This window comes from Danio rerio, chromosome 7 (assembly GCF_052040795.2).
Source record: "Danio rerio strain M-AB ecotype USA chromosome 7, GRCz13ab, whole genome shotgun sequence".
NCBI classification, from domain to species: Eukaryota; Metazoa; Chordata; class Actinopteri; order Cypriniformes; family Danionidae; genus Danio; species Danio rerio.
The window spans coordinates 25461518-25477444 of record NC_141027.1 but is presented as its reverse complement, the minus strand read 5'-3'; the positions used below and the strand labels follow the sequence as shown (position 1 = coordinate 25477444).

Sequence of the window (15927 nt, the reverse complement as noted above, 5' to 3'; positions counted from 1 at the left end):
CCTCCATGACCACCACCGCAGCTGTTCAAGATACGGCCTGGTCCAGGATTATGAAAGAAAATAATAATAAAAATAAATAAATAACATAAGTGCAGATGCTGTTCAAGTTATAATGTTTTTTGGGAAGTGGTCCCGGCTCCGGTTTCCCTAAATAATGCAGACTAACAATCCTAAAAGGATTTGGATTTTAAAAGCATTTGGATTTTGTGTCTGTGAATGCATATAGATGTGTCTTTAATCTAGTTTTAAACTGATGGTGGGAAAATAATTCTCCTTGTTTTCTAGCCTGTTTTCTAATCCAGTTAACCAATAAATGTTACAAACTCCAAATGCCGTTGGTTCTGCAAAGTTGCAAATTGTAAAGTTTACCGTTTTTACCTTGCTCTTTTATTGGACAGTATTGAACCCACAATTTGAACATAATGTGCAGAATTTTATCCCCAAAGCTTCCACAGCAACAATTAAAATCGTAGGAAATGACAAAACCAACTGCATGGTTTTGGTTTTTCTTGATTATTTCTTTTGAGAACAAGCTGCACCATTGATACTCATGTGGACTATTATTTTTCACACAGACACTTGGTGTACATCCAGTGTCCATCAGCACATTAATTCTGATGTTCGTCTACTCATCAGCACTGTAGTGAGAGCAAGAGTGTAGTGAAGGTTCAGTGCACGAAATGTGGAGAGGTCTTTTTAAGGTGAAATGTATATGATTATATGCAACCTGCCAGATGGCCACATCGTCTCCATGCAGTGAACTTGAATTCTTTTGGGGTTCACCAAAGTTCACCTGCTCTAGACAACACCATTTATATGAATTGAAAAGGACAAAGTACAGGTTCACAACTTTAGAAGCTAATATCACATATCATGTAGAGCAGCTGGAAGGAGAACCGTGAGAGAAGGTGTCATTTTTCTAAGCGAAATGTACATCTATTTGTCAAAATGATTTATGGAGAATTGTAAGGTGTCCGGTCCAAGCGTTTGCCGGAATACCAGATTAAATGAATCCAGGAATGCAGTTTTAGCTTAAAATGGAGCAGCGAATAAGAGAAATGGGGAGACAGGCCGAGAAAGAAAGACAGCCTGCAATTCTATTTGTGGATAATTGACCGTAGGGCCAGAGATGGTGCATTTCTGAAGCTCGTAAAATGTAATATATTGTGCTCTGCTCCGTGGTGCGAGGTTATTCAAACAAACCACATGAATGCAAAGTTACATACCGGTAATCCTTCAGTGTTTTACTGGCAGCCTTTACAGAGTTCTCCAAGGTCATCAGCTTTTTCGGAGCAAACGAAAATAAGTGGTTGAGTTACAGGCAGTGAGAAGGGCAGGCTGGTGGGGTCCTGAGACGGGTAGGGGGTGAAAGGGGGAAAGACACGGAGCAGAATGGGGTCGCACATGAGAATACAGGAGTAGATGTAGTGGATCTATGGATTTTCCATTGTGTTTGTTATGCGCCTAGCTTTTTACCTGTCCAAATATGCAGATGAACTGCCTGATAAATCTGTTGCGTATTGTTTTAGCCCCACGGAAAAATGTGCCTCTGGAGGTAAGAGCAAAATAATGCTTGTGGATTTTTGCTCTGACAGATTTACCTCAGCGGACTAGGGGACAGTTCTAAATGCATAGAGCGAGCCAGACCCCCCAACCTCCAGGGTCTCAGAACCAAACCTGATATTCCAGGAGACGTTATTATTGTGTGTTTGCCAGCACTTGTCAAACCACCTAATTATATAATTATAATCATGCAAACTTGAAGTTAAACAAACAGTCTACTGGAGCAAGGCTCGAGAAGGCCAGGGAAAACGATTAGAATACATCTAACCAGCTCCCCTGCTGTGCTTCCTCTTTCTTGCTCTCTGTTACTCTCTTTCTCTATCACTCTCTCCTCAAGTATTCCAACAATGTGACAGTCTGAAGGTATTTATATCTCATTCTGCCTCTGATTTTTTTTCTCTCTTTCACTGCTCTCCCAGAATATTGTTATGATTGGCGTTGTGGTACTAGTCTCAGTGCAGCGCAATAACCACCGCGGTGTGTGGTACCGGGAAGTAGACGTGACACGCAGCAACAAGCTTTTCTTCACGTGCTTCTCCATTAGACACATAGAAGATGCTCAGAGATACTGGAGATAACTACATTTTTAGGATAGCTGTTAGGCTTTAGGGTTTTTCTGGCAATTTCTGCTCCTTGATGTCTATCAAATATGTGGAAGCTGTAGTAGAGCCAATGTAAATTTATTGTTAGGTTTTTTTGCTCCAAATTTATCTTTGTAGCCAGGATTTCAACAATATTAGATTTACATAAATAATTCAGGGTTCATAGGAGACTTCCTGTACAGCAGTAGCACTTGGGTAGAGATAACAATGCTGAACAGTTATTAGATATTGTGCATTACTGCATTTAGGTGATACTGTGACTTGGGGTCAAGACCAAAAGGGATTTAGGATACGAGTGTCCAAAATGAGCTTCTTTCAGATAATGGCAGGGTGCACCCTTGAAGATATGATGAGGAACTCAGAGTAGAGGTGCTGGTCCTTCACATTAAGGGAAGCCAGTTGAGGTGGTTTGAGCAACAGTTTTGGATGCCTCGTGGACTTCTACATACACTGCTTGACAAAAGTCTCGTCATCGATCCCAGTTGTAAAAGAAACAAATATAAACTTAATTGTTAGTTGATCCTTGGTTAAAGGGGCAAAAGGTAGAAACCACATGGACCCAAGATTCTCACAGAAGTCAGTCACATTTGGTGAAGGAAAAATCATGGTTTGGGGTAACATGGTTTGGAGAGTTCTGCAACACTTTCTTTGGCATTCCAGATGACTTTATTGATAAGTTATTTGAGTCATTGCAGAGATGTGTGGATGCAGTCGTCCAAGCTCATAGGAGTCATACACAATATTAATTTCTATTGCACCATGACTTTATATTCTATACTGTACATTATTTCTGTTAAGTGACAAAACTTTTGTCTAAGCAAAGTCAGACCTTACTGTCCTAATTAAATAATTAAAAACCAAGGCATGATCATATTTTATTTTGGTAAAATTAAACGGAATCTAGAGGGCTTTGCCTTTCATATAAGCCAGTTCTGTACCAAATGATCAACGAGAAGTCAAATTATTATTTGTTGTTCTTAAAACTTGGATAGGCGACAAGACTTTTGTCAGGTAGTGTAGATAGGCTTGTCCCACCAGGAGGAGGCCCAGGAGAAGACTCAGGACATTCTGGAGAGTCTCTCAGCTTGCCTGGAAATGCCTCAGAGTCCATGCTTGAAAAGATGTCTGGGGAATGAGAAGTCTGAAATTCCCTGCTAAGTCTGCTGCCCCCACGGTCTGGGCCTGAATAAGTAGCAGAAAATCAATGGGTAAATGGGTGGATGTTACTCACCAACCTGTATTTGGTACACTGCCTAGTACTTAATTTTGCCTTTAGAATTGTACAATTCGTCTAAAATAGAAGTTGTCATTGGATGTGACTGCTTGGTGACAAGTTTAGACTTATTGTTTTGAAGATGGTTTTAGTAGTTTCTCTATAATCAAAGGAATGGTTTTCATTACAATTGCCTAATTCACTTGAGCATATTGTGTGTACCGCTGTTTAAACCACAGTTGTTATGCGAGAGGCTGGCTGTACACAAAGTTATCTTTGTTATGAGGATATGACTACTTTGTTTTTTAATCTATTTATTGCCTTAGAAAAGTGACCTGTAGAGACCAGCAGTTTAAGGAAATTACAAGTTCTGGGAAACAGTTGTAGATGGACACATAGCTGGCTGTGCCAAACAGTCCAGTCTACCATCATCTCTGCAACGACTCCAACACAAATGTGTCTGTTTAGTTGCCGGAGCCTGTACGGCTAATAAAACTAACCTTTCCAGTACATACCAGTCTGCCTCACTTTAGGGCAGGCAGCTGCAGAAATCATTTTCGTCTAATTAAACCACTACTCTCTGAGGACTTTACAAAGGAACAAGGCGAGTGGATCCAACTCAAGACTAGCCGTATCCAAGGGAAAGAAAAAAGACTGAAAGGGGAAAGGGTGAAGAGGATTTAACCACACGAGCCCCCAGACAAGTACAGGTGGAAGCACCACAACTGGAACCTGGAAAAAGTCAAGATTATTTGGAGAGGAGCGATGACAGGAGACTGGCGTAATAGTGAGAAATGAGGTCTACAGCAAATAAAGTTAAGATGTGGTGCAGGGCTCTAAGCTCATGAACACTGTGGGCACAAATAAGTGAGCGTGTGTTTTTGTGTTCATGTGTTTGGTATTGGTTAGAAATGGAGCAGAAATGCTTCCAGTGTCTTGCTGCTTCTATCCAGTTATGAAATACAAGGAAATGAAGGTTAATTAAACTAAAAAGGTTCAAACTGTGTGAGACTTAAACTATGTACCACAGACTGAGTTTCTCTGCCTTGTTTCCAAGTCGTTAAGCTCGTTTCCTTTGCCCTACTGGAATCATATGATGACCGGAGTACAACAAAAAACTGCCCATTTACCAGTCCTGCTGTGCAGAGTGCTAAGAGGTCAAAAGTAACATTGCGGTTCAAAGGTTTTTTGGATTCAGAAATTTCGAATGATCTCTGAAGGATCGAGAGACAAGTTCTTTGAACATTTCTATAAATGTACAAAGCACATCAAAATTGATACTAAGGCCCAATCCCAATTCTGTTTTTGTACCCTTTTCACTTCCCCTTGGCCCTTAAAACCGACTGTGAAGGGGAAGGGCTTTAAAATTTACAGCTAAAATCTACAGCACCTGCACACGTCATCATACAGTGTATGTCTTTGCGATCTCCTGCTTCAAATGAGATCAGACGATTGTGACTGCTGTAGTTATTCTGCAGATTTTCCGCAGATTTCCGCAGATTCTTAGCCCATCATTAATTCTGTTTATTTTATGTGTTGTTGCGAATTAAATTAAAAATCCTTAATCAAAAAAGAGTTTTAACCAAAACGTAACAAAATAACAGGGATTAAATATATAATCCCTGGTAACCCCGCACTCTCTCTCCCCAAAATATAAACCAAAAACACAACCACTGAGAATTAACAAGAAAATATTATTTATTTACAGAAATAAGGAGCAAAAATAACATCAGGAGGGGTTCAGCCAAAATAAATGATAAACCAAGCTAACTAAATTAGATTAAACTTCCCTAGAAAACAAATAATAAAATAAAATACAGAAAGCTTACCTCCCTACTAACAAACACAGGAGAAAACGAAAATAACAAATAAAAGTCACCAAACCTCCCTACCATGCTCTAAGCCCGACAGGAAGACAGAAAACTGGGCTTCAATCTCCGGTTAAAAATTATCACAACGGCATCTCGCAAAGCCACAAAGAAATACAAGCAAACACTCACCTTCTCCATTGAGTACAGGTGGGGAAATCGAGAGAGAGCGGGGAGCCATCGAACCCATCTTCTCTGCAGGTTTATATATAGCCGCCGCCAGTCCAAGCACCAATCATGATTCGTCCCAACCTAATCCGCTACACCTGCGAATACTTAGAGAGAGAGAGAAACACCACACACACACACACACACACACAAGCCTACACTACACTACAACTACTCGTAACAGTGTGTAAATCTATATAGAGTTTTTAAATTCATTTCAGTAACATTATTGACTAATGTAAAAATGCTCATCTGATTTATGCACAATGCAGTTTGTACAGTAATATTTTCTGTCTTTTACTAGATATATTATATGACAAACTTTATTTATATACCAAATAAAGTTTAATCTAATTGGATTTGCATTGGCGAAGCAGTGGCGCAGTAGGTAGTGCTGTCGCCTCACAGCAAGAAGGTCGCTGGTTCAAGCCTCGGCTGGGTCAGTTGGCGTTTCTGTGTGAAGTTTGCATGTTCTCCCTGTGTTCGCGTGGGTTTCCTCCGGGTGCTCCGGTTTCCCCCACAGTCCAAAGACATGCGGTACAGGTGAATTGGGTAGGCTAAATTTTCTGTAGTGTGTGTGTGTGAGTGTGTGTGGATGTTTCCCAGAGATGGGTTGTGGCTGGAAGGGCATCCGCTGCATAAAAACTTGCTGGATAAGTTGGCGGTTCATTCCGCTGTGGCGACCCCAGATTAATAAAGGGACTGAGCAAACAAGAAAATGCATGAATAAATGAGTGAATGGATTTGCATTTTAAACATTAAATAAAAGTTAAAAAGATATTTTTTTTATTAAATGTATTAAGGTTTTAGTTATGATATTCCCAAAATAATTCAGCAGAAATCTGCAGACTTTTACCATAATTCTCTGCAGAAATAGCAAAAAACGTCAGCAAATTCCATCTGGCCCTACCCATTGTGTATGTGTGTGTATGGATGTTTCCCAGTAATGGGTTGCAGATGGAAGGGTACCTGCTGCCTAAAACATACTATATGCTGTATAGGTTGGTGGTTTATTTCGCCGATTAATTAAAGGGTCTTGGCCGAAAAGAAAATTAATGAATGAATGTATCTCGTATATTATTTATCGTATATTATAAAATCCATATACACTCATACACTAGACAATTTAGCTTACCCAATTCATCTGTACTGCATGTCTTTGGACTGTGAGGGGGAAACCAGAACACTCAGAGGAAACCCACGCAAACACGAGGAGAACATGCAAACTCCACACAGAAATCCCATGTGACCCAGCCTAGGCTCGAACCAGCCACCTTCTTGCTGTAAGGCGAACGTACTACCTACTGTGCAGGCGGGCATGTTTACATTTGAACATTTTCATGGTACACTACTGCGTGTCAAAGATGCCAGGTAAAATAATTTTAAGTAAAATAATAGATTTTTTGTCTTGAAATTAATTGTTTAGGTTGAATAATTCATCAATTAAATGTTAATCAATAGCAGTGATTATTGTCATTAATAGCAGTCCTACACATTTATTATTGCAGCCATTTCTCACAGTTGGACATCACAACTGGATTAATTCACTACAAAATGAAAATTGATTTGCAATACGCCATTTTCATCGATAAACTTGTTTGTTTGTTTTTGTTTTTTTTTAGATCTTTTTAAAAAATTATCTTTAATATATTTTTTTCATCAGTACAAATTATAAATTTTACATATGTATACTTAAAAAACTGTTGTAACATCATGTTAAAATTATATGTATATGATAACTAAAAAATAGATAAAAAATAAAGGGGAAGATGAAAAAGATAGAAAAAAAACTAAATAAGGGGGATTTGAGGTGTTTCTACTTGGGTTCAATTCCTACACTCTTGTTAAAGTACTCAATAAATGGATTTCATATTACATAGAACTTCTTAGTTTTATTTTATTAGTTTTATTATATTATTTTAGGCAAAGTCTTAACTTTTCAAGTGGCAGGCAAGACATTTTTTTATAAATGCGGAGCAACAGGGAGGATCTTTTTGTTTCCAATTCAGTGCCAAAAGGGTTATAAATCTGATCACCGTACGTTGATTTCTAGATAACACTGCATCATCACTGACACCAAAAATAGCTAAAATAGGCCCAGGGTATATTTGTTTTCCCACCACTTCTGATATTAACTGACAAACCAAAATCCAATAATTAAATTATTTAGGACAACTCCAAAACATGTGACCGAGCAATGCCAGAGTTTGACTGCATCTATAAAATAGTGGGTCTACGGAAGGAAACATCTTAGAGAGCTTTAATATAGACAGGTGGAGTCGGTGCAGGATCTTAAATTGTATTAAGCCTGATACACACAGAACTAGAACTAACTTGTTCTTGTGCTTTCTACCATTGCCAGTTTTCAATTTCTGCTCCGAGATCTTCTTCCCTTGCCATTTTGAGATGCTCTAATGAAACATCACAATCTGACTAAGACAATTTATTATATATAATTGATATTCCACCTTTCAAAAGTAGATTCTGTAGAAACAAACTTTCTAATAGGGAGGTTGGAGGTTCAGAAGGAAATTATATAAAATTCTTTTGAGCAAAACTGTGAGTTTGCAGATAAACATAGATAGAAAAAATGGGTATCAGTAGATCAAATATCTGCTTTTAGACCCTTTTTACAGTGTGTTCGGTGTTAATTATCAACTTATTTTTTTAAAAGAACAGTTTTTTTTTACATTTAAAAAAAAAAGGGCTGTTTAAAAAATAAAAAGCTGTGGTTAGACACAGTGTAAAAAGCCCAGTAAGGAACTTCATCTTTCACCATGCACTGTTTTGTCAGACTGTCTTCAACCGAGGTAGACAGAGAGGCTATTCTGCACGAGAAGAGACAACATAATAACAGAGCACAGAGAAAGAGAGAGTGAGACACGGTGAGGGAGGAAAACGTACAAGACAATTATTCAAGAGCAAAGTTGTCCCTGTGGAACCTTCTCTGCATGTATGAAGTTTCACTTACCATCTGTCCCGCCTTCTCAGCCTGAGGTCCAGCTCCATTCTTCTCTTTGCAAAGAGTACCTCACACACGTATACAAACACAGAGACACGCATACGTACCCTCAAGAAAAAGGATGCTCCGTTTAGATTTACGAGCGTTGGCTACTGGTTTTCTCATCATCAACAGTAGGATGATCAGGGAGGTGAGGTCTGAAATAATCTCACAGCACACTTGCTCTTCATTGAGTCGAAAGGATGGCAGTTGCGCTCGCCAAAGGAGCCTCAGGAACGGCAGACGCATCCATCCATCAATCGCTGCCGACGGATGTCCAAGAAAAGCACGACTGAGCGTCTGGACAGGCCCTGGAAGATTAAGTTGGAGAAAGAAGTGACATGGGAGATGAAAAAGATGACGGCTGACATACAAACTAAAGCACTAAAAAAAGTTAAGCAGAAGATGAACTAGTTTTACTGGAACTCGGTTCAGTGTGTTATGATTCAAGCAGCTACTAAGTCTTACAAAACAGGCTTGTGTGAATGTGTTACCATAGTTTTTTCTATTTGCTAAATGTTCATATTATGAAAGTTGTTGCTGTCTGATTGTCCTGTTTTTTGTATGGAGAAAACAGATGAAACATTCTACACAATACAGTTTTGCAGATGAAAGTCATAGAGATTTGGAACTCAATGAGAGTGAATAAATAATAACAGAATAATTTTTTTGAGCAAACTTGCTTCTTTTCTTACATACAGTACTGAACACAGTAATTGCAGTTTAGATTTCCTTCGAGAAACCATCAAAGTCCAGCTCCACACTAGCCCAGCTGCCATTCCAAACATTCTTTTTAACAAAACTAATAACAAACGTCCTCTTTTCCCGTAAGCTGTGTAGACAGTTCAAACACAAAAGCACACACATGCTTGAGCCAATAACTTTCACTCTGTTTCTTTCTGCTGCTATAAATTGTTGCATTTTGCTTGGACTTTTAAAGAGCCTTTTTTAATTACTAGTCAAGTGTCTTTGGCAGTCTGTTGCTTTGACAGTAAGGAGCTAAAAATGTCCCTTTTGTTGATAAGCACAGTTATCCTGTGGTTTAACTTTTGACAGTCACATTTTATTCGAGAGAGCTTAGCTGAATTACCAAGAAAGAATTCTTTTTTTTTTTTGGACAAAATGTGCATTACTTGCAATTTTTTTACTTGTGACTTTTTTCCTCAAATTAAAGCCATGATTAAAGTTCCACTGCACATTTAATAAATATGTCTTGTAGGGCTGCACGATTCTGGCTTAAATAAGAATAACATTTTTTTTTTTTTTTTTGCTTAAAATCAAGATCACGATTTTTTTACAATTTCATACATGTGTAAAATAAAGGTAATATGAGTAGGCTATTATTATTGTTAATTCTCAAACATATGGTAAAACAACAACAATAATAATAATGATAATATTAGGCACATGTGTATGTCTACTGTTGGTTAAAATGTTACGTTTTGTACAAACTTCGAATGGTAGACTTAAATAGACTTTAAATTTGTCCTGGTTGTTAATGCACTGTAAACTGATGACATCAGAATACATATTCATTGTATATGTACATATATTCATATATTCAAAATTCTAATGTTTTGTTGTTTTTGAGACATATGCTAGCAAACTGCCATTGACAAAATAATTTTTCTCTTGTAAAATGAAACTTTTGTCATTTATCAGATTCCTACGGAGACCCAAAAAAAAAAAGGTGAGAAAAAAAGCATAAAATAGGTAAACATTTTTTTAAAGTTTTTACGTTCCCTCGCAAATATGTTTTGCAATATCTCGCAAAACTGTTCAACAAATACTTCACTTCATACATGACAACACTCCCGTTTTTGCCGGGATTGTCCTGTATTTTACTATTATATGCTATTATTAGGTATTTTCCCATATTTCTCTCATAATTTTAATCTTGAATGCATGTTGAAATTAATATAAAAATGTCTGCATTCACTTTCTTTCCATTAAAGCTGAGCGTTGATCAGCGCCCGTCATATGCAACCTCTGAATCAGTAAATGCATGTATAAGCGCTGACTGACTGCCAGATCATCTGTACACGCCATTTAAAGAGGAGCTAAAATGCAGGACAATTTGGGATTTGGGTGTGTTTAAACAGACTAATACTCTTGATAGTATGTAAACATGCCTGGACGTCTTGCGTGTTTTGTTTTAAACACAACTAATTTCCTCTTAAATTTGCACAAACAGTTAAAGTATGCTTCCCCTTCAGATGGGGAACTCCAATGCAATTTGAAAACTTCCACTATGGGGTATTTCATCAGATACCAATCATCTGAAAGAGCATAAAATCGGGCCAATGAAATGCCAATGAGTTGGCGCCGTCAGCATGCACAGCTGGCACTAATGACAATCAGTCGTGCCATAAAGACACGGCTAGTGCAATGCTCGACATCCTTTTCGCTTTCAGATCCTTAGTGGAATACTCCATAGTGGAAGTTTTCACATAGCATTTCCGTTCCTCGAGGAAGGGTTATTTTAGTAACAGTAGCGTTTCGTTATGTATCAGTGCGTTCGTAAAGTGATACCTCTGTTATCAAACAAAACAAAATGAGAGATTCATTTACTGTTCACTTGTTTGATAACTAAATGGCGTGTACAGAAGCTGATCTGGGATCAGGTTATTTACAAACTTTATTACCTGTTTTTGACCGCCAGTTTCTGTTCACTAAAGTAGACTTTATTGGTGGGCACGCGGCCATCCCTAAACAGTGTTTCAGCTCACGTGTGATTTTGCTGCCGCAAATACATAATTGCATTTAGACAAAAAAAAAAAATTGGCTGAATTAAACTTTATAAATACAGTATGGGACACTTTTAACACCAATTGGAGGTGTCCATGTTGCTGAGCAATGAATATAAAACAATGTTAAAAAAACTATCTTAAAACAATCTTTTCACTTTGAAAATATAATTGGTTGAATCACAGAATAGCTGAATAAAAATGTGTGGGGTCGTGTGTAGGGTCGAATCGCAATCGCAACTTTTTGATTAATCGTGCAGCCCTAATGTCTTGTTTGTTTATTTAAATTGTTGTACTAGAATGTACATTTATTAAAATTTTCGTAATGCACATGTAATGTTTTCTTCACGGTTATGGTTTTAGATATAATAGTTTAGCAACAATGAAGCTTTTCTTTGAACAAAAAAACAACAACAAAACGTTAAAGTGGAGAAATACATTACAATGTCCTTTAAATTAATAATAAAACATGGTTCAGTGAAAAGGATCAAAACCTTCTATTTTTGTTCTTTACATTACAATAATAAAGTACTTTTTACCAAACCCTGTCACTCAAAGAAAGCAGATTCACACCTATTTCAGTAATAGTTTTACGCTTGAGACTAACTCACAGCTTCTCACAGTATGGGATTTTGTAACGTTTCATAAAGGAACTTCAAAGCATGAGGTGAGTATCCTGGTGTAATTTGGGAGCTATAATTGGCACAGTTAAAAAGTGAAAGCTGCAAGAAAACTAATCTTCAGAACATCCTAACAGCGAAGGCCCCAAACAGCCTATTTTGCCTGTGTAAATTCTGTTCATTACTCTTTAAAACCAGTGTGCTGTTTTATAAGTTCATTCTTGACCTCGGTGAATGCAATCAAAGTAGATATTAAAAACTCTTGTTAAATTACAACATTTTTCTCACCAAATATAGAAATACAGTCAGTTGAACTTGACAAAGAATGAGGCACTGAAAAGCAAACTAGAAAATAACCAAAGCAGTGTGTGGTGAAGACATAAGGCAGCTAACCTTGTACTATATTGTGATTTAATGACTTCCAATGGGATTTGGTTGTTTGTAAGCTGGACTGATTGATAACCTTGAACAACTCCATTTTTGGCCAAATGAAAACCCTTGACAGAAAGAAAATGAGCCTCACACTCCTTTTGAGCATTTATGCTCAGATGCTTAAGTACTGTATAGCCATTCATTTGAAAAGACGTGTTTAACAATAAAACTAAAATCACCATGTAACTCAATGAGTGCAACACAGTGAGCACAGGCTGAAAGGATATTTCTTTTAACCATAGCAGGAGAAGTTAGTCATTTCAAATCTGTGATTTTTAGAACTGCATCTTTGCAATGCCACTTAATCATTCAAGTCAAAAACAAATTAATGAAATGACTTTTGCTGTTGAGTTAGCAATGATGAAGTTCTCTTCATCGATTGTGCTTATTGTCTTTGGGATGCCAAAAGGATCTATTTTAGAGCAGCTTCTTTTTAATATATATAGTTGAGATCAGAATTATTAGCCCCCTTTTGATTTTTTTTTCTTTTTTAAATATTTCCCAAATTATGTTTAAAAGAGCAAGGACATTTTCACAGTATGTCTGACAATATGTATTTTTTTTCTGGAGAAAAAAAATCGTATTTGTTTTATTTCGGCTAGAATAAAAGCAGTTTTTAGTTTTTTAAAAAACATTTTAAGGTCAAAATTATTAGCCCCTTTAAAGGTATATTTTTTCGATTGACTACAGAACAAACCATCATTATACAATAACTTGCCTAATTACTTTAACCTGCCTAGGTACCCTAATTAACCTAGTTAAGCCTTTAAATGTCACTTAGCTGTATAGAAGTGTCTTGAAAAATATCTAGTAAAATATTATTTACTGTTATTAGAAATGAGTTATTAAAACTATTATGTTTAGAAATGTGCTGAAAAAAATATTCTCTCCGTTAAACGAATTGGGGGAAAAATAAACAGTAACAATTCTGACTTCAACCGTATGTCTCATTCCACTTGTTTGTAAATCCCAGCTCTTCTTGACATAATTGTCTTTGGTTCCCCTAAGCTGAGAGATGCTTGACAATCATTTTATTTTAATCTGACTATTGCTTGTCCAAAAATTCAGTTGTTGAGCAAAAAAGATTTATTTATTTTTAATCAATTATGGATCATCTTGTGATTAAATACATGTTTGTCTTTTAATGATTTTAAGAGAGTAATTCATGCTTTTAGTCTCGCATTGACTATTGTAGCTCACTATTGTCACTATTTTACTGCACGCTTACTGATGGTACAAATACTGCTGCGAGGCAGAAGACCAGTGCAAAGGAAGCTGATCATATTTACTACTGTTATACCCTTGTTTCAATGGCTTCCTGTTCATTTTAGAATTCAATTTAATTTTTGATTGTTTGTTTTTAAAGTTCTTAATGGTCAAGCTCAATCATCTTGCAGATTTTCTTACTCCCTCTTCATCTTCTAGATCTTTAAGATTCCTGGACAGGGCTTTGTTAGCTGAGCTTCTCCCTTGTTTAAAAACTAAGGATATTGGGGCTTTCTCAGTTGCTGCCCGTCACCTTTGGAATCAGTTGCCTCTGGACTTCAGCCTTGCATCTACAAATGTTCAACAGAAGCTCCATCAGCAACATGTAGTTTCTCCCCTGTGTTTATCAACCAATCATCCAGCAACTTTCATTTCATTGAATATATTTAATTCTGAGAGCCTTGGATGTTTTGTTTTTTCGATTTTATTAACATGGCATAGCCGTAACTAAAATTACATTTAGAATAAGTGTTTAAAAACAAACTAGTTTTAATCTTCACTGTTGATGTCTTGTTGATAGAATCTTTTTTTTCCATAATTGGCAGGACATACCTGTGTGCATGCTTCAGGAATTTAGTAAACATAACAGTTCATACTGCATTTATTCCCAGGTTAAATATTCATCATTATTCTTTTTCCCCACAATCGATATTCAATAAACCTAAGGAGAGAAATAGGGAGAATGTAAACCGCCAAAACTGAAAAATGCCTTTTATTGCATCCCATAAATTAGGTTTAAACTGTCAAAACAGTTTTCATTTTTAGGAGCAGAAGTATATACAACGTATACCTGTACATTTTTGTTTCATCCATCAAAAGATCGTAGTGCGACTCTATAGGAACTTGTTGGAAATTCGAATATCTGTTACACTGCCTGAGTGTGTACTACATTTCAATTTAAACTTACTTCACAACTGTTATAAAAGTTAGTTCTAGTATGAACTAGAATACACTACTTCAGCCGTATTAAGTATAAGTTGTGTAAATGGAAGTTGGACATACCACATCCACCCCATTGTCATGATCTTCCAGCAACAATTATTACTTCTTCCTGTCATTTATCATTCTTCTGTCTATTGGATGAGCATTTCAGAATGTCAGTAGGTCATCCAGGTACTTCTTGACTTCTGGTTTTAGAAAATTATGCATTTCAACAAGTTATTTAAAAATTAATTATAAAATAAAATAATTTTATTTTTAAAAATTTTCTAACATTAGGTTTTTTTGCTATCCATTGTTGACAGAAAAAAAATCTCTGTGATCTTAAAAATTGTAGAATTAATCTACAAAAAACAAAACAAAAAAAAAACATGATATTAAACCTTGGATCACGTGCATGCTGAATTTGGATCTGCTCAGATCATGCATAAATTACTTTGCATAGCACATTTGTCATTTTCTATAGACTCGCTCTGTCCAGATAATCTGAATCGGTAAATTGTTGACTATAGAATAGATAAAATCATATCACCTGTAAACTGATTTATTAATTAGTTAATTTAACAAAACACACTCATTCGACTCAAGGCAAGTTTATTTAAGTAGCGCAATTTATGCACAATAGTAATTCAAAATGCTTTTGCATAAATTCACCCTGCTTTGATTGAACTCTTAGAATTTCTTATTTACCTGATTCTAATAATCCAAGTGTTCTGTTAGGTTTGTATTCAGTGTGCATATATGTAATGTATTGAGGTCCTAGGTCATTTAGTGATTTATAGACAAGTAATAATACTTTAAAATCTATTCTGAGTGTAACTGGAAGCCAGTGCAAAGACCTGAGGACAGGTGCGATGTGCATTGATTTTCTGGTTCTGGTCATAATTCTGTCAGCAGTGTTCTGGGTGAGCTGCATCTGTTTGACTGTCTTTTTGGGAAGGCCAGTGCAGTAATCCACCCTGCTGCTGATAAAAGCATGAACAAGTGTCTCTAAGTCCTCACTGGAAACAAATCATTTAATTCTTGCAATGTTTTTGAGATGATAGCATGCTGATTTAGTTACTGCATTCAGGAATTAGACATTGTAGTACTATCACTGCTGTTGGTGAAATTTTCTGCAGAAAGCAAAATTAAAGGGAACTTTTTTAATTGCTGTAAAGTAAAACATAGAATAGTGTGCTTGGGAATGTAGTGAAGAAAACATTTACAAAAATAAAAATTGTACCTAAGCACTATACTTAAAAACAGTTTCTCAAATGAATATAGAAATATCATTCTTATCCTTGGAAAGCCTGGCAGCTTCTGACAACTTTGAGTCCAGAATGATTGAACGTTTGGCTAAAGACAAGCTTCCGCGTTACCCATAAGACACGCATTTCCCTTTTCTTTGCTCCAGATTCGCACAGGCCCAACAGTAGCCCTTCTTTCGCGAACTCATTTTGCGTTCTATGCACTGGAGCGGGGCAATTTCCTGCCTGCTAAACTTTTCTTCCATCCTCGCTTTGGCT

The 15927-nt window shown here is 36.7% G+C and overlaps 1 protein-coding gene and 1 long non-coding RNA gene across 15 annotated transcripts in view; one reads left to right on the top strand and one right to left on the bottom strand.

Moving 5' to 3' along the window:
* LOC147835989 (uncharacterized) overlaps positions 1-15927 on the top strand; it is a 198225-nt gene that overhangs the window by 87702 nt on the left and 94596 nt on the right. Inside the window, exon 5 of one of the 14 annotated variants that reach the window (XR_015495674.1) lies at positions 8209-10150. The exons of 12 other annotated variants lie outside the window; for them this stretch is intronic. The gene's annotated coding sequence lies outside the window, so the exon portion shown is untranslated. Of the gene's footprint in view, positions 1-8208; positions 10151-15927 lie in introns of those variants that run through there. One more of the 14 variants, XM_087261102.1, reaches the window with a different exon arrangement.
* The window catches only part of LOC141375365 (uncharacterized), a 34432-nt gene continuing 25540 nt past the window's right edge, over positions 7036-15927 (bottom strand). Inside the window, exons 2-3 of the long non-coding RNA XR_015495712.1 lie at positions 8386-8726; positions 7036-8242 (exon numbers count right to left, since the gene is read on the bottom strand). This is a non-coding gene — a long non-coding RNA (uncharacterized LOC141375365). The remainder of the gene's footprint in view (positions 8243-8385; positions 8727-15927) is intronic.